Below are 23,402 nucleotides of genomic sequence, written 5' to 3'. Positions count from 1 at the left end.
TGCTTCGGAGGCTCAGTTGGTAGAGCACTTGCCCGCGAAATGCAAAGGTTCCGAGTTCAAGTCTCGGTCGGGCACACAGTTTTAATCTGCCAGGAAGTTTCATATCAGCGCACACTCCGCTGCAGAGTGAACATCTCATTCTGGAAACATACCCCAGGCTGTGGCTAAGCCATGTCTCCGCAATATCCTTTCTTTCAGGAGTGCTAGTTCTGCAAGGTTCGCAGAAGAGCTTCTGTAAAGTTTGGAAGGTAGGAGACGGATACTGGCAGAAGTAAAGCTGTGAGTACCGGACGTGAGTCGTGCTTTGGTAGCTCAGTTGGTAGAGCACTTGCCCGCGAAAGGGAAAGGTCCCGAGTTCGAGTCTCGGTTGGGCACACAGTTTTAATCTGCCAGGAAGTTTCATATCAGCGCACACTCCGCTGCAGAGTGAAAATCTCATTCTGGAAACATCCCCCAGGCTGTGGCTAAGCCATGTCTCCGCAATATCCTTTCTTTCAGGAGTGCTAGTTCTGCAAGGTTCGCAGAAGAGCTTCTGTAAAGTTTCGAAGGTAGGAGACGGATACTGGCAGAAGTAAAGCTGTGAGTACCGGACGTGAGTCGTGCTTCGGTAGCTCAGTTGGTAGAGCACTTGCCCGCGAAAGGCAAAGGTCCCGAGTTCGAGTCTCGGTTGGGCACACAGTTTTAATCTGCCAGGAAGTTTCATATCAGCGCACACTCCGCTGCAGAGTGAAAATCTCATTCTGGAAACATCCCCCAGGCTGTGGCTAAGCCATGTCTCCGCAATATCCTTTCTTTCAGGAGTGCTAGTTCTGCAAGTTTCGCAGAAGAGCTTCTGTAAAGTTTGGAAGGTAGGAGACGGATACTGGCAGAAGTAAAGCTGTGAGTACCGGACGTGAGTCGTGCTTCGGTAGCTCAGTTGGTAGAGCACTTGCCCGCGAAAGGCAAAGGTCCCGAGTTCGAGTCTCGGTTGGGCACACAGTTTTAATCTGCCAGGAAGTTTCATATCAGCGCACACTCCGCTGCAGAGTGAAAATCTCATTCTGGAAACATCCCCCAGGCTGTGGCTAAGCCATGTCTCCGCAATATCCTTTCTTTCAGGAGTGCTAGTTCTGCAAGTTTCGCAGAAGAGCTTCTGTAAAGTTTGGAAGGTAGGAGACGGATACTGGCAGAAGTAAAGCTGTGAGTACCGGACGTGAGTCGTGCTTCGGAGGCTCAGTTGGTAGAGCACTTGCCCGCGAAATGCAAAGGTCCCGAGTTCAAGTCTCGGTCGGGCACACAGTTTTAATCTGCCAGGAAGTTTCATATCAGCGCACACTCCGCTGCAGAGTGAACATCTCATTCTGGAAACATACCCCAGGCTGTGGCTAAGCCATGTCTCCGCAATATCCTTTCTTTCAGGAGTGCTAGTTCTGCAAGGTTCGCAGAAGAGCTTCTGTAAAGTTTCGAAGGTAGGAGACGGATACTGGCAGAAGTAAAGCTGTGAGTACCGGACGTGAGTCGTGCTTCGGTAGCTCAGTTGGTAGAGCACTTGCCCGCGAAAGGCAAAGGTCCCGAGTTCGAGTCTCGGTTGGGCACACAGTTTTAATCTGCCAGGAAGTTTCATATCAGCGCACACTCCGCTGCAGAGTGAAAATCTCATTCTGGAAACATCCCCCAGGCTGTGGCTAAGCCATGTCTCCGCAATATCCTTTCTTTCAGGAGTGCTAGTTCTGCAAGTTTCGCAGAAGAGCTTCTGTAAAGTTTGGAAGGTAGGAGACGGATACTGGCAGAAGTAAAGCTGTGAGTACCGGACGTGAGTCGTGCTTCGGTAGCTCAGTTGGTAGAGCACTTGCCCGCGAAAGGCAAAGGTCCCGAGTTCGAGTCTCGGTCGGGCACACAGTTTTAATCTGCCAGGAAGTTTCATATCAGCGCACACTCCGCTGCAGAGTGAAAATCTCATTCTGGAAACATCCCCCAGGCTGTGGCTAAGCCATGTCTCCGCAATATCCTTTCTTTCAGGAGTGCTAGCTCCGCAAGGTTCGCGGAAGAGCTTCTGTAAAGTTTGGAAGGTAGGAGACGGATACTGGCAGAAGTAAAGCTGTGAGTACCGGACGTGAGTCGTGCTTCGGTAGCTCCGTTGGTAGAGCACTTGCCCGCGAACGGCAAAGGTCCCGAGTTCGAGTCTCGGTCGGGCACACAGTTTTAATCTGCTAGGAAGTTTCATATCAGCGCACACTCCGCTGCAGAGTGAAAAACTCATTCTGGAGACATCCCCCAGGCTGTGGCTAAGCCATGTCTCCGCAATATCCTTTCTTTCAGGAGTGCTAGTTCTGCAAGGTTCGCGGAAGAGCTTCTGTAAAGTTTGGAAGGTAGGAGACGGATACTGGCAGAAGTAAGGCTGTGAGTACCAGACGTGAGTCGTGCTTCGGTAGCTCAGTTGGTAGAGCACTTGCCCGCGAAAGGCAAAGGTCCCGAGTTCGAGTCTCGGTCGGGCACACAGTTTTAATCTGCCAGGAAGTTTCATATCAGCGCACACTCCGCTGCAGAGTGAAAATCTCATTCTGGAAATATCCCCCAGGCTGTGGCTAAGCCATGTCTCCGCAATATCCTTTCTTTCAGGAGTGCTAGCTCTGCAAGGTTCGCGGAAGAGCTTCTGTAAAGTTTGGAAGGTAGGAGACGGATACTGGCAGAAGTAAAGCTGTGAGTACCGGACGTGAGTCGTGCTTCGGTAGCTCCGTTGGTAGAGCACTTGCCCGCGAAAGGCAAAGGTCCCGAGTTCGAGTCTCGGTCGGGCACACAGTTTTAATCTGCTAGGAAGTTTCATATCAGCGCACACTCCGCTGCAGAGTGAAAATCTCATTCTGGAAACATCCCCCAGGCTGTGGCTAAGCCATGTCTCCGCAATATCCTTTCTTTCAGGAGTGCTAGTTCTGCAAGTTTCGCGGAAGAGCTTCTGTAAAGTTTGGAAGGTAGGAGACGGATACTGGCAGAAGTAAGGCTGTGAGTACCGGACGTGAGTCGTGCTTCGGTAGCTCAGTTGGTAGAGCACTTGCCCGCGAAAGGCAAAGGTCCCGAGTTCGAGTCTCGGTCGGGCACACAGTTTTAATCTGCCAGGAAGTTTCATATCAGCGCACACTCCGCTGCAGAGTGAAAATCTCATTCTGGAAACATCCCCCAGGCTGTGGCTAAGCCATGTCTCCGCAATATCCTTTCTTTCAGGGGTGCTAGTTCTGCAAGTTTCGCAGAAGAGCTTCTGTAAAGTTTGGAAGGTAGGAGACGGATACTGGCAGAAGTAAAGCTGTGAGCACCGGACGTGAGTCGTGCTTCGGTAGCTCAGTTGGTAGAGCACTTGCCCGCGAAAGGCAAAGGTCCCGAGTTCGAGTCTCGGTCGGGCACACAGTTTTAATCTGCCAGGAAGTTTCATATCAGCGCACACTCCATTGCAGAGTGAAAATCTCATTCTGGAAACATCCCCTAGGCTGTGGCTAAGCCATGTCTCCGCAATATCCTTTCTTTCAGGAGTGCTAGTTCTGCAAGGTTCGCAGAAGAGCTTCTGTAAAGTTTGGAAGGTAGGAGACGGATACTGGCAGAAGTAAAGCTGTGAGTACCGGATGTGAGTCGTTCTTCGGTAGCTCAGTTGGTAGAGCACTTGCCCGCGAAACGCAAAGGTCCCGAGTTCGAGTCTCGGTCGGGCACACAGTTTTAATCTGCCAGGAAGTTTCATATCAGCGCACACTCCGCTGCAGAGTGAAAATCTCATTCTGGAAACATCCCCCAGGCTGTGGCTAAGCCATGTCTCCGCAATATCCTTTCTTTCAGGAGTGCTAGTTCTGCAAGTTTCGCAGAAGAGCTTCTGTAAAGTTTGGAAGGTAGGAGACGGATACTGGCAGAAGTAAAGCTGTGAGTACCGGACGTGAGTCGTGCTTCGGTAGCTCAGTTGGTAGAGCACTTGCCCGCGAAAGGCAAAGGTCCCGAGTTCGAGTCTCGGTCGGGCACACAGTTTTAATCTGCTAGGAAGTTTCATATCAGCGCACACTCCGCTGCAGAGTGAAAATCTCATTCTCAAAGTTTTTATTTCTTCTCCATGGATTTTAGTACCTACTCTGAATTTTTCTTATGTTTCCTTTACTGCTTGCTCAATATACAGATTGAATAACATCGGGGATAAGCTACAGCCTTGTCTCACTCCCTTCCAACCACTGTTTCCCTTTCATGCCCCTCGACTCTTATAACTGCCATCTGGTTTCTGTGCAAATTGTAAATAGCCTCCGCTCCCTGTATTTTACCCCTGCCACCTTTAGAATTAGAAAGATACTATTCCAGTCAACATTGTCAAAAGCTTTCTCTAAGTCTATAAATGCTAGAAATGTAGGTTTGCCTTTCCTTAACCTAGCTTCTAAGATAAGCCGTAGGGTCAGTATTGGCTCACGTGTTCCAATATTTCTACGGAATCCAAACTGATCTTCCCCAAGATTGGCTTCTATCAGTTTTTCCATTCGGTAAAGAATTCGCATTAGTATTTTGCAGCCATGACTTACTAAACTGATTGTTTCGACTCTTTCAGTGCTCTGTCAAACTCTTCACGCAGTAGCATATCTCCCATTTTATCTTCATCTACATCCTCTTCCATTTCCATAATATTGGCCTTAAGTACATCGCCCTTGTATAGACACTCTATATACTCCTTCCACCTTTCTGCTTTCCCTTCTTTCCTTAGAACTGGGTTTCCATCTGAGCTCTTGATGTTCATACAAGTGGTTCTCTTATCTCCAAAGGTATCTTTAATTTTCCTGTAGGCAGTATCTATCTTACCCCTAGTGAGATAAGCCTCTACATCCTTACATTTGCCCTCTAGCCATCCCTGCTTAGCCAGTGTGTCAGTGTTACACGTAATTTTGGTTGTTTCATACAGTGCCTGACAACACTCAGCATATTGTTGTGGATATCCAAATTCACGCCATTACGTATTTGTCAACGCCAAAGATGGTGTCGCCACTGATAAGTGCATTATGTACTTGAATAAAACTGTTCCTTACGCCTGGGGGAAACATTGTTTCGCTTTTAGGTACTTTATATTTACGATATTACAGTAGACTTTAGTGTTCATGCGTGTAAAACGAAATTGGTAGTTCGTTGCATTAATGTTAGCGTAGTTAGTTGTATTATCGTCAAAAATGTAAATACTTGCAAACGAAATGAGTGCCACCTTCCTAACTGAAATCAAGACCACCTACAATTTATTGTAGGTGGTCTTGCTGTAATATCACATCCAGTTTCTCGCCTGACTGCAATATGGTGGCGCTAACAGACGACGGCACGCTGTGACAGCCGAAGTTGGCCATCCAATTAGTATAGAGATCAAGAATCAAGAATTTTATTTACCATAGATCATTTTAGAATGATATTGGCTTCGTCATCCAAGATGTACTAGTGCATACAGAATAATAAAATAAACTTCTGTCAATACATTATATAGAATACATTTGAAGCATGGCAGTGTACCAAATTACAAAGGATAGCTTTTAAAAGTTAACGCATCAAGCTGTCTTATAATCTAATGTAATATGGTATTTTATTATTTATAGTATAAACTTTTTAATTACACACGATTAGCCACAACACAAAATAATATGTTTAACTACAGACAACTTTTAAATGCTTACATTCTCCTCAGGCATCTCAAGAATTCTTTAATGTCATAGAAAGGATGATCTGACAGCCAGCTGTACCACTTAATTTTAAAAGAATTTGTATCCATAGACTTAACATGAACTGGCAGTTTATTGAACATTTTGAGTGGGGATTTCCTGTTCTCGCTAATCTGTGGCGCGGTTTGTCTAAATTACCGACTAGCCCTGGTGTTGTGTTCATGTATTTCCCTTCTGGCAATAAATACTGAAATATTATTTTTAGTATAGAGTACAGACACATAGATGTATAAATTTATAATTGTAAGTATTCTGAGTCAGGAAAAAAGAGGACGACAGTGCTCCCTCTGACCTCTTTTACATATTATACGTATGACTTTTTTTTTTGTAATTTCAATATGTTTTTGATGTGAGGGGAGTGCCCCCATATAATCAGACCATATGAAATATGTGACTGGAATAGCCCAAAGTATGTCACCCTGAGGTACTCCAAGCTCACTACTTCCCTTAGTTTCAAGAGAAGGTATGCCACCTGAGATATTTTTCACATACATGATTGACATGTTCCTCCCAATATAGTTTTCAGTCAATGTGAATACCTAAGAGTTTTACCGACTTATTGCCTACTTCATTTGATGTTCCCATTAAAAGTTGTTGTGTTTTGTCAGGGTTGCATAGGAGCTTATTGGCTGCAAACCAGTCCAGGGCCTTATCTAGCGTATCTTTTGTTAGGTTATTCAGATCTGAAATGTTCTGATGTGTGGTTAGTAGTGTTGTATCGTCACCATAACACACAACAGGGTGAGCTATATTTTTAGATAAATCATTAATAGCGACAATGAAGAAGAGGGATAGACCCTTGTGCTGATTTCCATGATGGCAGAATTTAAATTTCTGGCTGAAACGAATTGTTTTCGGTTACTTAAATAAGAATTTATCAGAGATAAAGTGCTCCCTCTCAACCCATAAAACTCTAGTTTCCCCAGTAGTATGTCAACAGGAATGCAATCGAAAGCTTTGCTTAGTTCACATAATACCAGTGATACCATGTTATTATTTTCAAAAGCTGTTAAGGTTTGGTCAATGATTTCCAAGATGGCCCCTGTTGTGTTCTTCCCCTTTCGAAAGCCAAACTGATTGTTACATAGGATATTGTGTTTTTCATAGAAATTTCTTATTTGTGTGTGTTTCAGAGCTTCAGATACCTCTGATAATATTAGAACAATGGAGACTGGTCTGTAGCTTTGGGGGAGATGTTTGTCTCCTTTTTTTAAAAACTGGAACAACTTTTGATACCTTGAGTGCATCTGGAAAAACTCCAAATTCTACACATTTCTTAAAAATATAAGCTAATGGTTTGGTGATTGAGTCTACTGTCTTTTTAATTATGTTATTTGATACCCAATAACAGCCCATACTTTTATAACCTGAAAATTTGGATACAGCTTTTATAACATCAGCAGGTGTGACAGACCTCCATTGAAATGCCAGGTTAACAGGCAGTGGTGTTCCAACAAGGTTCATTGCAGATGTATTTGTTGCTTTGATACTGTTAGTTATTTCTTTAACTGAGTTTAAAAAGTACTCATTTAATTCTTCAGGATGAAGCAGAGCTGTTTCAGTGTGTTTCGGTGTATTCTCTTGTTTTATTATTTGCCAGGCTGCCTTGCATTTATTGGGAGCTCTTTCTATATAGTTCTCCACTGCTTGCTTTTTTGCCAGAAGAAGTTTAGCTTCATAGTATTTTTTGCATTTCAGATATGATCTATGAATGTTCACACTCTGTTCTGCCCCTTGGTCAGAGGCTTGTTTATGCATCTGGTACAGCATATGCAAGTTTCCTCTAATTTCTACTAGCTCTTGTGTGAACCAGTTCAGAATTTTCTTTTTCCTTTCATTTGGATATCTAATTTTTTTACTGGTGAGCAAGAATACCCTAAATCTGTGTATTTTTTAAAGAGGTTACCAAAGCTAATTTCAGCTTCCCTTTTTCCAGATTGACAATTATATATAAAGTCCCAATCTGCACTTCCTAATATATCAACAAACATATTTATGTACTCTTCCTTCTGTCCTCGTACCACTACTACTTTAGATTCTTCAGTTTTAACTGGCTGCCTCTAACAGAGTGTAAGGAGTAGTGGCTCATGATCTGCAAGTCCACTTCCTGCAAGTCTAATTGTAAAATCCTCCCTATGGAAATTCACAATAATATTGTCTACACAGGCGTTCTTACATGTTAATGTTAAATGTTAAATGTGTTTTATTTATCTCATAACGTACAATATTTCAGAACATATGTCTGATGTACAGGAGACACGTCAAGGTTACAATTAGCTTATTTACAATTTTGTCATACTTACAGTAATACTTTGTGAAGAATTTACTTCCTTAAAATTTGTCAAACTTATAGCATTTACATCTACTATAACTATATGTCTGATGTACAGGAGACACGTCAAGGTTACAATTAGCTTATTTACAATTTTGTCATACTTACAGTAATACTTTGTGAAGAATTTACTTACTTAAAATTTGTCAAACTTATAGCATTTACATCTACTATAACTATCAGAAATTTTTATTCCATTTTAGGGATCCAGCTCAAAGTATCACTTCATCCTTCATGAAATCTTCCACAGAGTAGTAGCATCGTTTAATTAGAAAATCATGTAACTTGCTTTTTAAAATATTTACCTTCATACTCATCATGCCACACCCTTTTATAGAGTTGTGAATTTTCATGGCTATATACTGAGGAGTCTGAGCACGCAGTTTTAAGCGATGAGAGGTGAGCATAAAGTTTTCTTTATGTCTCGTGTCATACGAGTGTTCAAAATGATTTTTTTTGAATCGATCAGCTCTCCTGCGTAGGAAAAGAATCACCTCAAGGATGTATAGAGAGGGAACAGTTAATATTTTTAGATCTCTAAATAATGGTCTACATGATGCCCTTGGCTGTGCAGAGCACATGTTGCTAACGATTCTTTTTTGCAATTTTAAGATCCGTGTAACGTTTCCAGAGTTTCCCCAAAAAATTATGCCATATCGAATAACTGATTCGAAGTAGCTATAATACGCTATTTTCCTGGTGGCCATATCAGTGGCACAGGCTAAAATTTCCATTGCAAAAGCAAGGCTGTTTAATTTATTTGCTAGATATTCTATATGAGAATTCCAGCTCAAAGTTTTGTCTAAGTTTATTCCCAGGAACCTGACTGAGTCAAGTTCTTTCATTTTTTGATTGTTGTGAGTGATACAGATTTCTTCAGTTTTTGACTTTTTGGATTTAAAACTCATCATGTGGGTTTTTGAAATGTTTAGCCTTAAGCCATTTAGACTGAACCATGTTTCCAGGTTTCTTAACGTATTCATGACACAATGTGGTACATTTTCAGAATTTTCATTTTCAATTAGGGCAGAAGTATCATCTGCAAACAAAGTTAAATGAGTATTTATATTGAGAGGCAAGTTATTTACATAGAACAAGAATAAAATGGGTCCAAGAATTGAGCCTTGAGGAACACCTTGTGTGACAGTTTTCCACTCTGAGAAGTAATCTGCTCCATTTGATGTGATTATTACCCTTTGCTTCCTCTCCGAGAGGTATGATTCAAACCATTTCAAAGCAATATCCCTTATTCCATACCTGTTGAGTTTGAAAAGCATGAGGGCATGGTTTACAGAGTCGAATGCTTTTGTAAGATCACAAAATATTCCTGCGACCTTAGCTTTCCTATCTAGTGATGAAGTAATTTTTTCAGTAAACTCATTTATTGCATCTACTGTGTTTTTGCCTTGTTGGAAGCCAAATTGGTTTGGTGAAATGATATCATTCTGTGTGATGAAGCTTTGTATCTGTAAAGCAGCAATTTTTTCAAATATTTTTGATATGACAGGAAGTATAGACATGGGGCGATAATTTCCCATATCATCTTTTGAACCTTTTTTATACAATGGTTTTACTTCCGCATATTTCAAGAGATCAGGGAAGTAACCGTCTTCAAAGGATTTGTTTATTATGAGAGAGAGAGGATGAGCTATTACGTTGTAAACTTTTTTAATTATTTTGGTGGGTATCCCATCCCAGCCAGCCGAGTTTTTGTCTTTCAAGGAAAGTATGATATTTTCAACAAGTTTTGCTGAGACTGTGTTGAATTTTTTAAGACATTGAGTGGTATTGTCTTTTAACCCAAAACTATTTACTTTCTGCTCATAATTTGCTATGTCTAAATCAGATTGTGCTACATTTATAAAGTATTCATTGAAGCACTCAGATATTTGAGCTGGATTTACAACCAATTTTTCCTTAAGTTTGATTTCTGAGATATCTTGTTTATGGTTTTGGACACCTAATACAGACTTAACTACAGACCATACTGCCCTTGTTTTATTTTTCTGCCCTAGAATGAATTTGTTATTTGCCATTTGTTTTGAAGCTTTCACAACTTTTTTGAAAATAGTTTTATAGTTGCTAACATATTTTACAAAATCAGGATCTTTGTTGTACTTCAGTTGATTGTGTAGCTTCCTTTTCCTCTCACTCGATATTTTTATTCCTGGTGTGATCCATTTTATCTTACTTGATGTTTTGTTGCAATATGATCTTGGCGGGAAAGTTTCATTAAATACTTCAATAAAACTGTTTAAGAATGTACTAAAGTTTTCATTTGTTGAATCACCATCCCTGAAACACCACTTAACTTTACTTAGTTTTTCATAGAATATTTCAATATTTGTTTTATTGAAACTCCTTTTGATACAAGTCTTCTTTATATTATGTTTGTCAGTTTTTGGTAGTGACACAAACAAGGCAGAGTGATCAGAAAGACCTAAGTCTAGACAGAATTTATTTACATTATCAAAGTTATAATTTGTTACAATGTTGTCGATGCATGTTGCTGAGTGAATATTTTCTCTGGTGGACTCCGAAAAATTGAATCAATAAATTTTGTTGATTCTTTATTGTCATTTGCAATGTTTATATTAAAATCTGCTGCTATTACAATTTTTTTCTTCTTTTCTTTCTTTAGTTTGTTTAGCAAGCACTGGAATTTAGAGAGGAATGGTGTCACTAAATGCCTGTCTGGAATCCTATAAATTGAAATAATTAAAATATTAAGGTCTTTAAGTTCTATGCAACAACTTTCGAATATACAATCTTCATTTAAAAAATTAAAATCTGTTTTCGCTTCATAGCTTATAGAAGAGTCCAGGAGTATGCAGCAACCTCCGTGAGATTTTTTCTCCCTGCAATAGCTGCTTGCAACATTGAAATTTTCAATTTTATTTAAAATATTTATTGTATTAGAGCTAAGCCAATGCTCATTTAAACAAATAATTTTTATGTTTTTACATTCTGAGAGAAGGATTTGTAACTCATCGAGTTTGTAGCCTAGGCTACTGGAAGATTTAGAATTTAAGCCATTTATATTCCAGTGCATCAAATACGGATTTTCGCTTGTTTTAATGGTATTAAGCATACATTTTCGAAGACATACTTCAGCAGTTTTCTTTTTGGTACAGTTATTTGTACAATAGAGGTCTAATGATCTTAGCACATACAAAAATGTCCTAGCAACTGGTCTCTGTGTGTTTACCATATATAGCAATTCTCGTTTTACTCTTCAATATTTTTTAAAATTATTAATTCACATTTTTCAATAAACAAATTTACATCACCATCTGGTGACCTATAAAGACTAACTACCACTATGTTTTTATTCATTAGTTTTACACAACTAAAGTCCCCATCTAGTTCTGAGGAGTATGTAGATACATCAATTCTGGAAAACATTATTCCTTCTTCGACAAAAATTCTCGCCCCACCATTCTTTCTCTGTTTTCTACATATCATGTCTCCCACAACATACCCTTGGGGAATGAACATATTTACTTGTTCTTGTGTTAGCCAGTGCTCAGATATACATATAACATCTACATGCTCAGTGTTACATAAATGTTCTAATTCTAAAATTTTATTTCTAATACAATGTATGTTAACTTGTAGAAAAGTAAGTAGTTTGCCTCTGTCCGTATTCCTCTAAGAGCAATTTGACTTTATATTTGAAGTTGTAGGTTCCATTAATGTCTGTAATCTTGATGCACTGTGATGTGCGTTATGATAGTCACATACCTGTTCATCCACTTGATGACTCACTTTGTTAACTGCTTTCGTCTGTGAAACCACTGCTGATCCCACCAAAAATCCTGGCCCCTCCATTGTGGTTTCTTTTTTCGGGTTGATTGCCGTACTCCACGTGTTGGTATTCTCATCCCTTGAGCTTGATTTGCTCATTCTGGAAACATCCCCCAGGCTGTGGCTAAGCCATGTCTCCGCAATATACTTTCTTTCAGGAGTGCTAGTTCTGCAAGGTTCGCAGAAGAGCTTCTGTAAAGTTTGGAAGGAAGGAGACGGATACTGGCAGAAGTAAAGCTGTGAGTACCGGACGTGAGTCGTGCTTCGGAGGCTCAGTTGGTAGAGCACTTGCCTGCGAAAGGCAAAGGTCCCGAGTTCGAGTCTCGGTCGGGCACACAGTTTTAATCTGCCAGGAAGTTTCATATCAGCGCACACTCCGCTGCAGAGTGAAAATCTCATTCTGGAAACATCCCCCAGGCTGTGGCTAAGCCATGTCTCCGCAATATTTTCTCTTTCAGGAGTGCTAGTTCTGCAAGGTTCGCAGAAGAGCTTCTGTAAAGTTTGGAAGGAAGGAGACGGATACTGGCAGAAGTAAAGCTGTGAGTACCGGACGTGAGTCGTGCTTCGGTAGCTCAGTTGGTAGAGCACTTGCCCGCGAATGACAAAGGTCCCGAGTTCGAGTCTCGGTCGGACACACAGTTTTAATCTGCCAGGAAGTTTCATATCAGCGCACACTCCGCTGCAGAGTGAAAATCTCATTCTGGAAACATCCCCCAGGCTGTGGCTAAGCCATGTCTCCGCAATATCCTTTCTTTCAGGAGTGCTAGTTCTGCAAGGTTCGCAGAAGAGCTTCTGTAAAGTTTGGAAGGAAGGAGACGGATACTGGCAGAAGTAAAGCTGTGAGTACCGGACGTGAGTCGTGCTTCGGTAGCTCAGTTGGTAGAGCACTTGCCCGCGAAAGGCAATGGTGGTGGTGGTGGTGGTTAGTGTTTAACGTCCCGTCGACGACGAGGTCATTAGAGACGGAGCGCAAGCTCGGGTTAGGGAAGGATTGGGAAGGAAATCGGCCGTGCCCTTTCAAAGGGACCATCCCGGCATTTTCCTGAAACGATTTAGGGAAATCACGGAAAACCTAAATCAGAATGGCCGGAGACGGGATTGAACCGTCGTCCTCCCGAATGCGAGTCCAGTGTGCTAACCACTGCGGAAAGGCAATGGTCCCGAGTTCGAGTCTCGGTCGGGCACACAGTTTTAATCTGCCAGGAAGTTTCATATCAGCGCACACTCCGCTGCAGAGTGAAAATCTCATTCTGGAAACATCCCCCAGGCTGTGGCTAAGCCATGTCTCCGCAATATCATTTCTTTCAGGAGTGCTAGTACTGCAAGGTTCGCGGAAGAGCTTCTGTAAAGTTTGGAAGGTAGGAGACGGATACTGGCAGAAGTAAAGCTGTGAGTACCGGACGTGAGTCGTGCTTCGGTAGCTCAGTTGGTAGAGCACTTGCCCGCGAAAGGCAAAAGTCCCGAGTTCGAGTCTCGGTCGGGCACACAGTTTTAATCTGCCAGGAAGTTTCATATCAGCGCACACTCCGCTGCAGAGTGAAAATCTCATTCTGGAAACATCCCCCAGGCTGTGGCTAAGCCATGTTTCCGCAATATCCTTTCTTTCAGGAGTGCTAGTTCTGCAAGTTTCGCGGAAGAGCTTCTGTAAAGTTTGGAAGGTAGGAGACGGATACTGGCAGAAGTAAAGCTGTGAGTACCGGACGTGAGTCGTGCTTCAGTAGCTCAGTTGGTAGAGCACTTGCCCGCGAAAGGCAACGGTCCCGAGTTCGAGTCTCGGTTGGACACACAGTTTTAATCTGCCAGGAAGTTTCATATCAGCGCACACTCCGCTGCAGAGTGAAAATCTCATTCCGGAAACATCCCCCAGGCTGTGGCTAAGCCGTGTCTCCGCAATATCCTTTCTTTCAGGAGTGCTAGTTCTGCAAGGTTCGCAGAAGAGCTTCTGTAAAGTTTGGAAGGTAGGAGACGGATACTGGCAGAAGTACAGCTGTGAGTACCGGACGTGAGTCGTGCTTCAGTATCTCAGTTGGTAGAGCACTTGCCCGCGAAAGGCAAAGGTCCTGAGTTCGAGTCTCGGTTGGGCACACAGTTTTAATCTGCCAGGAAGTTTCATATCAGCGCACACTCTGCTGCAGAGTGTAAATCTCATTCTGGAAACATCCCCCAGGCTGTGGCTAAGCCATATCTCCGCAATATCCTTTCTTTCAGGAGTGCTAGTTCTGCAAGGTTCGCAGAAGAGCTTCTGTAAAGTTTGGAAGGAAGGAGACGGATACTGGCAGAAGTAAAGCTGTGAGTACCGGACGTGAGTCGTGCTTCGGAGGCTCAGTTGGTAGAGCACTTGCCTGCGAAAGGCAAAGGTCCCGAGTTCGAGTCTCGGTCGGGCACACAGTTTTAATCTGCCAGGAAGTTTCATATCAGCGCACACTCCGCTGCAGAGTGAAAATCTCATTCTGGAAACATCCCCCAGGCTGTGGCTAAGCCATGTCTCCGCAATATCCTTCCTTTCAGGAGTGCTGGTTCTGCAAGGTTCGCAGAAGAGCTTCTGTAAAGTTTGGAAGGAAGGAGACGGATACTGGCAGAAGTAAAGCTGTGAGTACCGGACGTGAGTCGTGCTTCGGTAGTTCAGTTGGTAGAGCACTTGCCCGCGAAAGGCAAAGGTCCCGAGTTCGAGTCTCGGTCAGGCACACAGTTTTAATCTGCCAGGAAGTTTCATATCAGCGCACACTCCGCTGCAGAGTGAAAATCTCATTCTGGAAACATCCCCCAGGCTGTGGCTAAGCCATGTCTCCGCAATATCCTTTCTTTCAGGAGTGCTAGTTCTGCAAGTTTCGCAGAAGAGCTTCTGTAAAGTTTGGAAGGTAGGAGACGGATACTGGCAGAAGTAAAGCTGTGAGTACCGGACGTGAGTCGTGCTTCGGTAGCTCAGTTGGTAGAGCACTTGCCCGCGAAAGGCAATGGTGGTGGTGGTGGTTAGTGTTTAACGTCCCGTCGACGACGAGGTCATTAGAGACGGAGCGCAAGCTCGGGTTAGGGAAGGATTGGGAAGGAAATCGGCCGTGCCCTTTCAAAGGGACCATCCCGGCATTTGCCTGAAACGATTTAGGGAAATCACGGAAAACCTAAATCAGAATGGCCGGAGACGGGATTGAACCGTCGTCCTCCCGAATGCGAGTCCAGTGTGCTAACCACTGCGGAAAGGCAATGGTCCCGAGTTCGAGTCTCGGTCGGGCACACAGTTTTAATCTGCCAGGAAGTTTCATATCAGGGCACACTCCGCTGCAGAGTGAAAATCTCATTCTGGAAACATCCCCCAGGCTGTGGCTAAGCCATGTCTCCGCAATATCCTTTCTTTCAGGAGTGCTAGTTCTGCAAGGTTCGCAGAAGAGCTTCTGTAAAGTTTGGAAGGAAGGAGACGGATACTGGCAGAAGTAAAGCTGTGAGTACCGGACGTGAGTCGTGCTTCGGTAGCTCAGTTGGTAGAGCACTTGCCCGCGAAAGGCAATGGTGGTGGTGGTGGTGGTTAGTGTTTAACGTCCCGTCGACGACGAGGTCATTAGAGACGGAGCGCAAGCTCGGGTTAGGGAAGGATTGGGAAGGAAATCGGCCGTGCCCTTTCAAAGGGACCATCCCGGCATTTTCCTGAAACGATTTAGGGAAATCACGGAAAACCTAAATCAGAATGGCCGGAGACGGGATTGAACCGTCGTCCTCCCGAATGCGAGTCCAGTGTGCTAACCACTGCGGAAAGGCAATGGTCCCGAGTTCGAGTCTCGGTCGGGCACACAGTTTTAATCTGCCAGGAAGTTTCATATCAGCGCACACTCCGCTGCAGAGTGAAAATCTCATTCTGGAAACATCCCCCAGGCTGTGGCTAAGCCATGTCTCCGCAATATCATTTCTTTCAGGAGTGCTAGTTCTGCAAGGTTCGCGGAAGAGCTTCTGTAAAGTTTGGAAGGTAGGAGACGGATACTGGCAGAAGTAAAGCTGTGAGTACCGGACGTGAGTCGTGCTTCGGTAGCTCAGTTGGTAGAGCACTTGCCTGCGAAAGGCAAAGGTCCCGAGTTCGAGTCTCGGTCGGGCACACAGTTTTAATCTGCCAGGAAGTTTCATATCAGCGCACACTCCGCTGCAGAGTGAAAATCTCATTCTGGAAACATCCCCCAGGCTGTGGCTAAGCCATGTCTCCGCAATATCCTTTCTTTCAGGAGTGCTAGTTCTGCAAGGTTCACAGAAGAGCTTCTGTAAAGTTTCGAATTTAGGAGACGGATACTGGCAGAAGTAAAGCTGTGAGAACCGGACGTGAGTCGTGCTTCGGTAGCTCAGTTGGTAGAGCACTTGCCCGCGAAAGGCAAAGGTCCCGAGTTCGAGTCTCGGTCGGGCACACAGTTTTAATCTGCCAGGAAGTTTCATATCAGCGCACACTCCGCTGCAGAGTGAAAATCTCATTCTGGAAACATCCCCCAGGCTGTGGCTAAGCCATGTCTCCGCAATATCCTTTTTTCAGGAGTGCTAGTTCTGCAAGTTTCGCGGAAGAGCTTCTGTAAAGTTTGGAAGGTAGGAGACGGATACTGGCAGAAGTAAAGCTGTGAGTACCGGACGTGAGTCGTGCTTCAGTAGCTCAGTTGGTAGAGCACTTGCCCGCGAAATGCAACGGTCCCGAGTTCGAGTCTCGGTTGGACACACAGTTTTAATCTGCCAGGAAGTTTCATATCAGCGCACACTCCGCTGCAGAGTGAAAATCTCATTCCGGAAACATCCCCCAGGCTGTGGCTAAGCCGTGTCTCCGCAATATCCTTTCTTTCAGGAGTGCTAGTTCTGCAAGGTTCGCAGAAGAGCTTCTGTAAAGTTTGGAAGGTAGGAGACGGATATTGGCAGAAGTACAGCTGTGAGTACCGGACGTGAGTCGTGCTTCGGTATCTCAGTTGGTAGAGCACTTGCCCGCGAAAGGCAAAGGTCCTGAGTTCGAGTCTCGGTTGGGCACACAGTTTTAATCTGCCAGGAAGTTTCATATCAGCGCACACTCTGCTGCAGAGTGTAAATCTCATTCTGGAAACATCCCCCAGGCTGTGGCTAAGCCATATCTCCGCAATATCCTTTCTTTCAGGAGTGCTAGTTCTGCAAGGTTCGCAGAAGAGCTTCTGTAAAGTTTGGAAGGAAGGAGACGGATACTGGCAGAAGTAAAGCTGTGAGTACCGGACGTGAGTCGTGCTTCGGAGGCTCAGTTGGTAGAGCACTTGCCTGCGAAAGGCAAAGGTCCCGAGTTCGAGTCTCGGTCGGGCACACAGTTTTAATCTGCCAGGAAGTTTCATATCAGCGCACACTCCGCTGCAGAGTGAAAATCTCATTCTGGAAACATCCCCCAGGCTGTGGCTAAGCCATGTCTCCGCAATATCCTTCCTTTCAGGAGTGCTGGTTCTGCAAGGTTCGCAGAAGAGCTTCTGTAAAGTTTGGAAGGAAGGAGACGGATACTGGCAGAAGTAAAGCTGTGAGTACCGGACGTGAGTCGTGCTTCGGTAGTTCAGTTGGTAGAGCACTTGCCCGCGAAAGGCAAAGGTAACGAGTTCGAGTCTCGGTCAGGCACACAGTTTTAATCTGCCAGGAAGTTTCATATCAGCGCACACTCCGCTGCAGAGTGAAAATCTCATTCTGGAAACATCCCCCAGGCTGTGGCTAAGCCATGTCTCCGCAATATCCTTTCTTTCAGGAGTGCTAGTTCTGCAAGTTTCGCAGAAGAGCTTCTGTAAAGTTTGGAAGGTAGGAGACGGATACTGGCAGAAGTAAAGCTGTGAGTACCGGACGTGAGTCGTGCTTCGGTAGCTCAGTTGGTAGAGCACTTGCCCGCGAAAGGCAATGGTGGTGGTGGTGGTTAGTGTTTAACGTCCCGTCGACGACGAGGTCATTAGAGACGGAGCGCAAGCTCGGGTTAGGGAAGGATTGGGAAGGAAATCGGCCGTGCCCTTTCAAAGGGACCATCCCGGCATTTGCCTGAAACGATTTAGGGAAATCACGGAAAACCTAAATCAGAATGGCCGGAGACGGGATTGAACCGTCGTCCTCCCGAATGCGAGTCCAGTGTGCTAACCACTGCGGAAAGGCAATGGTCCCGAGTTCGAGTCTCGGTCGGGCACACAGTTTTAATCTGCCAGGAAGTTTCATATCAGGGCACACTCCGCTGCAGAGTGAAAATCTCATTCTGGAAACATCCCCCAGGCTGTGGCTAAGCCATGTCTCCGCAATATCCTCTCTTTCAGGAGTGCTAGTTCTGCAAGGTTCGCAGAAGAGCTTCTGTAAAGTTTGGAAGGAAGGAGACGGATACTGGCAGAAGTAAAGCTGTGAGTACCGGACGTGAGTCGTGCTTCGGTAGCTCAGTTGGTAGAGCACTTGCCCGCGAAAGGCAAAGGTCCCGAGTTCGAGTCTCGGTCGGGCACACACTTTTAATCTGCCAGGAAGTTTCATATCAGCGCACACTCCGCTGCAGAGTAAAAATCTCATTCTGGAAACATCCCCCAGGCTGTGGCTAAGCCATGTCTCCGCAATATCCTTTCTTTCAGGAGTGCTAGTTCTGCAAGTTTCGCAGAAGAGCTTCTGTAAAGTTTGGAAGGTAGGAGACGGATACTGGCAGAAGTAAAGCTGTGAGTACCGGACGTGAGTCGTGCTTCGGTAGCTCAGTTGGTAGAGCACTTGCCCGCGAAAGGCAAAGGTCCCGAGTTCAAGTCTCGGTTGGGCACACAGTTTTAATCTGCCAGGAAGTTTCATATCAGCGCACACTCTCCTGCAGAGTGAAAATCTCATTCTGGAAACATCCCCCAGGCTGTGGCTAAGCCATATCTCCGCAATATCCTTTCTTTCAGGAGTGCTAGTTCTGCAAGGTTCGCAGAAGAGCTTCTGTAAAGTTTGGAAGGTAGGAGACGGATACTGGCAGAAGTAAAGCTGTGAGTACCGGACGTGAGTCGTGCTTCGGTAGCTCAGTTGGTAGAGCACTTGCCCGTGAAAGGCAAAGGTCCCGAGTTCGAGTCTCGGTCGGGCACACCGTTTTAATCTGCCAGGAAGTTTCATATCAGAACACACTCTGCTGCAGAGTGAAAATCTCATTCTGGAAACATCCCCCAGGCTGTGGCTAAGCCATGTCTCCGCAATATCCTTTCTTTCAGGAGTGCTAGTTCTGCAAGTTTCGCAGAAGAGCTTCTGTAAAGTTTGGAAGGAAGGAGACGGATACTGGCAGAAGTAAAGCTGTGAGTACCGGACGTGAGTCGTGCTTCGGAGGCTCAGTTGGTAGAGCACTTGCCTGCGAAAGGCAAAGGTCCCGAGTTCGAGTCTCGGTCGGGCACACAGTTTTAATCTGCCAGGAAGTTTCATATCAGCGCACACTCCGCTGCAGAGTGAAAATCTCATTCTGGAAACATCCCCCAGGCTGTGGCTAAGCCATGTCTCCGCAATATTTTCTCTTTCAGGAGTGCTAGTTCTGCAAGGTTCGCAGAAGAGCTTCTTTAAAGTTTGGAAGGCAGGAGATGGATACTGGCAGAAGTAAAGCTGTGAGTACCGGACGTGAGTCGTGCTTCGGTAGCTCAGTTGGTAGAGCACTTGCCCGCGAATGACAAAGGTCCCGAGTTCGAGTCTCGGTCGGACACACAGTTTTAATCTGCCAGGAAGTTTCATATCAGCGCACACTCCGCTGCAGAGTGAAAATCTCATTCTGGAAACATCCCCCAGGCTGTGGCTAAGCCATGTCTCCGCAATATCCTTTCTTTCAGGAGTGCTAGTTCTGCAAGGTTCGCAGAAGAGCTTCTGTAAAGTTTGGAAGGAAGGAGACGGATACTGGCAGAAGTAAAGCTGTGAGTACCGGACGTGAGTCGTGCTTCGGTAGCTCAGTTGGTAGAGCACTTGCCCGCGAAAGGCAATGGTGGTGGTGGTGGTGGTTAGTGTTTAACGTCCCGTCGACGACGAGGTCATTAGAGACGGAGCGCAAGCTCGGGTTAGGGAAGGATTGGGAAGGAAATCGGCCGTGCCCTTTCAAAGGGACCATCCCGGCATTTTCCTGAAACGATTTAGGGAAATCACGGAAAACCTAAATCAGAATGGCCGGAGACGGGATTGAACCGTCGTCCTCCCGAATGCGAGTCCAGTGTGCTAACCACTGCGGAAAGGCAATGGTCCCGAGTTCGAGTCTCGGTCGGGCACACAGTTTTAATCTGCCAGGAAGTTTCATATCAGCGCACACTCCGCTGCAGAGTGAAAATCTCATTCTGGAAACATCCCCCAGGCTGTGGCTAAGCCATGTCTCCGCAATATCATTTCTTTCAGGAGTGCTAGTTCTGCAAGGTTCGCGGAAGAGCTTCTGTAAAGTTTGGAAGGTAGGAGACGGATACTGGCAGAAGTAAAGCTGAGAGTACCGGACGTGAGTCGTGCTTCGGTAGCTCAGTTGGTAGAGCACTTGCCTGCGAAAGGCAAAGGTCCCGAGTTCGAGTCTCGGTCGGGCACACAGTTTTAATCTGCCAGGAAGTTTCATATCAGCGCACACTCCGCTGCAGAGTGAAAATCTCATTCTGGAAACATCCCCCAGGCTGTGGCTAAGCCATGTCTCCGCAATATCCTTTCTTTCAGGAGTGCTAGTTCTGCAAGGTTCACAGAAGAGCTTCTGTAAAGTTTCGAATTTAGGAGATGGATACTGGCAGAAGTAAAGCTGTGAGAACCGGACGTGAGTCGTGCTTCGGTAGCTCAGTTGGTAGAGCACTTGCCCGCGAAAGGCAAAGGTCCCGAGTTCGAGTCTCGGTCGGGCACACAGTTTTAATCTGCCAGGAAGTTTCATATCAGCGCACACTCCGCTGCAGAGTGAAAATCTCATTCTGGAAACATCCCCCAGGCTGTGGCTAAGCCATGTCTCCGCAATATCCTTTCTTTCAGGAGTGCTAGTTCTGCAAGTTTCGCAGAAGAGCTTCTGTAAAGTTTGGAAGGTAGGAGACGGATACTGGCAGAAGTAAAGCTGTGAGTACCGGACGTGAGTCGTGCTTCACTAGCTCAGTTGGTAGAGCACTTGCCCGCGAAAGGCAACGGTCCCGAGTTCGAGTCTCGGTTGGACACACAGTTTTAATCTGCCAGGAAGTTTCATATCAGCGCACACTCCGCTGCAGAGTGAAAATCTCATTCCGGAAACATCCACCAGGCTGTGGCTAAGCCGTGTCTCCGCAATATCCTTTCTTTCAGGAGTGCTAGTTCTGCAAGGTTCGCAGAAGAGCTTCTGTAAAGTTTGGAAGGTAGGAGACGGATACTGGCAGAAGTACAGCTGTGAGTACCGGACGTGAGTCGTGCTTCGGTATCTCAGTTGGTAGAGCACTTGCCCGCGAAAGGCAAAGGTCCTGAGTTCGAGTCTCGGTTGGGCACACAGTTTTAATCTGCCAGGAAGTTTCATATCAGCGCACACTCTGCTGCAGAGTGTAAATCTCATTCTGGAAACATCCCCCAGGCTGTGGCTAAGCCATATCTCCACAATATCCTTTCTTTCAGGAGTGCTAGTTCTGCAAGGTTCGCAGAAGAGCTTCTGTAAAGTTTGGAAGGAAGGAGACGGATACTGGCAGAAGTAAAGCTGTGAGTACCGGACGTGAGTCGTGCTTCGGAGGCTCAGTTGGTAGAGCACTTGCCTGCGAAAGGCAAAGGTCCCGAGTTCGAGTCTCGGTCGGGCACACAGTTTTAATCTGCCACTAAGTTTCATATCAGCGCACACTCCGCTGCAGAGTGAAAATCTCATTCTGGAAACATCCCCCAGGCTGTGGCTAAGCCATGTCTCCGCAATATCCTTCCTTTCAGGAGTGCTGGTTCTGCAAGGTTCGCAGAAGAGCTTCTGTAAAGTTTGGAAGGAAGGAGACGGATACTGGCAGAAGTAAAGCTGTGAGTACCGGACGTGAGTCGTGCTTCGGTAGCTCAGTTGGTAGAGCACTTGCCCGCGAAAGGCAAAGGTCCCGAGTTCGAGTCTCGGTCAGGCACACAGTTTTAATCTGCCAGGAAGTTTCATATCAGCGCACACTCCGCTGCAGAGTGAAAATCTCATTCTGGAAACATCCCCAGGCTGTGGCTAAGCCATGTCTCCGCAATATCCTTTCTTTCAGGAGTGCTAGTTCTGCAAGTTTCGCAGAAGAGCTTCTGTAAAGTTTGTAAGGTAGGAGACGGATACTGGCAGAAGTAAAGCTGTGAGTACCGGACGTGAGTCGTGCTTCGGTAGCACAGTTGGTAGAGCACTTGCCCGCGAAAGGCAATGGTGGTGGTGGTGGTTAGTGTTTAACGTCCCGTCGACGACGAGGTCATTAGAGACGGAGCGCAAGCTCGGGTTAGGGAAGGATTGGGAAGGAAATCGGCCGTGCCCTTTCAAAGGGACCATCCCGGCATTTGCCTGAAACGATTTAGGGAAATCACGGAAAACCTAAATCAGAATGGCCGGAGACGGGATTGAACCGTCGTCCTCCCGAATGCGAGTCCAGTGTGCTAACCACTGAGGAAAGGCAATGGTCCCGAGTTCGAGTCTCGGTCGGGCACACAGTTTTAATCTGCCAGGAAGTTTCATATCAGGGCACACTCCGCTGCAGAGTGAAAATCTCATTCTGGAAACATCCCCCAGGCTGTGGCTAAGCCATGTCTCCGCAATATCCTTTCTTTCAGGAGTGCTAGTTCTGCAAGGTTCGCAGAAGAGCTTCTGTAAAGTTTGGAAGATAGGAGACAGATACTGGCAGAAGTAAAGCTGTGAGTACCGGACGTGAGTCGTGCTTCGGTAGCTTAGTTGGTAGAGCACTTGCCCGCGAAAGGCAAAGGTCCCGAGTTGAAGTCTCGGTTGGGCACACAGTTTTAATCTGCCAGGAAGTTTCATATCAGCGCACACTCCGCTGCAGAGTGAAAATCTCATTCTGGAAACATCCCCCAGGCTGTGGCTAAGCCATGTCTCCGCAATATCCTTTCTTTCAGGAGTGCTAGTTCTGCAAGGTTCGCGGAAGAGCTTCTGTAAAGTTTGGAAGGTAGGATACGGATACTGGCAGAAGTAAAGCTGTGAGTACCGGACGTGAGTCGTGCTTCGGTAGCTCAGTTGGTAGAGCACTTGCCCGCGAAAGGCAAAGGTCCCGAGTTCGAGTCTCGGTCGGGCACACAGTTTTAATCTGCCAGGAAGTTTCATATCAGCGCACACTCCGCTGCAGAGTGAAAATCTCATTCCGGAAACATCCCCCAGGCTGTGGCTAAGCCATGTCTCCGCAATATCCTTTCTTTCAGGAGTGCTAGTTCTGCAAGGTTCGCGGAAGAGCTTGTGTAAAGTTTGGAAGGTAGGAGACGGATACTGGCAGAAGTAAAGCTGTGAGTACCGGACATGAATCGTGCGTCGGTAGCTCAGTTGGTAGAGCACTTGCCCGCGAAAGGCAAAGGTCCCGAGTTCGAGTCTCGATCGGGCACACAGTTTTAATCTGCCAGGAAGTTTCATATCAGCGCACACTCCGCTGCAGAGTGAAAATCTCATTCTGGAAACATCCCCCAGGCTGTGACTAAGCCATGTCTCCGCAATATCCTTTCTTTCAGGAGTGCTAGTTCTGCAAGTTTCGCAGAAG

General features: G+C 45.7%; 10 non-coding genes across 10 annotated transcripts; all 10 read left to right on the top strand.

Moving 5' to 3' along the window:
- The first annotated feature begins 1,800 nt into the window (after positions 1–1,800).
- On the top strand, positions 1,801–1,875 carry Trnas-cga (transfer RNA serine (anticodon CGA)). The gene has a single exon. It is a non-coding gene; the product is annotated as a tRNA-Ser (tRNA).
- A 525-nt stretch (positions 1,876–2,400) lies between these two features.
- Trnas-cga (transfer RNA serine (anticodon CGA)) lies at positions 2,401–2,475 on the top strand. The gene has a single exon. It is a non-coding gene; the product is annotated as a tRNA-Ser (tRNA).
- A 525-nt stretch (positions 2,476–3,000) lies between these two features.
- Positions 3,001–3,075, top strand: Trnas-cga (transfer RNA serine (anticodon CGA)). Its single transcript has one exon. It is a non-coding gene; the product is annotated as a tRNA-Ser (tRNA).
- Positions 3,076–3,300: 225 nt separating this feature from the next.
- Positions 3,301–3,375, top strand: Trnas-cga (transfer RNA serine (anticodon CGA)). The gene has a single exon. It is a non-coding gene; the product is annotated as a tRNA-Ser (tRNA).
- Positions 3,376–3,900: 525 nt separating this feature from the next.
- Trnas-cga (transfer RNA serine (anticodon CGA)) lies at positions 3,901–3,975 on the top strand. Its single transcript has one exon. It is a non-coding gene; the product is annotated as a tRNA-Ser (tRNA).
- A 12,158-nt stretch (positions 3,976–16,133) lies between these two features.
- Trnas-cga (transfer RNA serine (anticodon CGA)) lies at positions 16,134–16,208 on the top strand. The gene has a single exon. It is a non-coding gene; the product is annotated as a tRNA-Ser (tRNA).
- Positions 16,209–18,179: 1,971 nt separating this feature from the next.
- Trnas-cga (transfer RNA serine (anticodon CGA)) lies at positions 18,180–18,254 on the top strand. The gene has a single exon. It is a non-coding gene; the product is annotated as a tRNA-Ser (tRNA).
- A 525-nt stretch (positions 18,255–18,779) lies between these two features.
- Positions 18,780–18,854, top strand: Trnas-uga (transfer RNA serine (anticodon UGA)). Its single transcript has one exon. It is a non-coding gene; the product is annotated as a tRNA-Ser (tRNA).
- A 1,675-nt stretch (positions 18,855–20,529) lies between these two features.
- Trnas-cga (transfer RNA serine (anticodon CGA)) lies at positions 20,530–20,604 on the top strand. The gene has a single exon. It is a non-coding gene; the product is annotated as a tRNA-Ser (tRNA).
- A 2,271-nt stretch (positions 20,605–22,875) lies between these two features.
- On the top strand, positions 22,876–22,950 carry Trnas-cga (transfer RNA serine (anticodon CGA)). The gene has a single exon. It is a non-coding gene; the product is annotated as a tRNA-Ser (tRNA).
- Positions 22,951–23,402: the final 452 nt, after the last annotated feature.

The sequence above is a fragment of the Schistocerca gregaria genome, chromosome 4 (genome assembly GCF_023897955.1).
Source record: "Schistocerca gregaria isolate iqSchGreg1 chromosome 4, iqSchGreg1.2, whole genome shotgun sequence".
In the NCBI taxonomy this organism is placed as follows: Eukaryota; Metazoa; Arthropoda; class Insecta; order Orthoptera; family Acrididae; genus Schistocerca; species Schistocerca gregaria.
The sequence above is the reverse complement of the archived record's forward strand: the minus strand, read 5'-3'. Positions and strand labels throughout refer to the sequence as shown.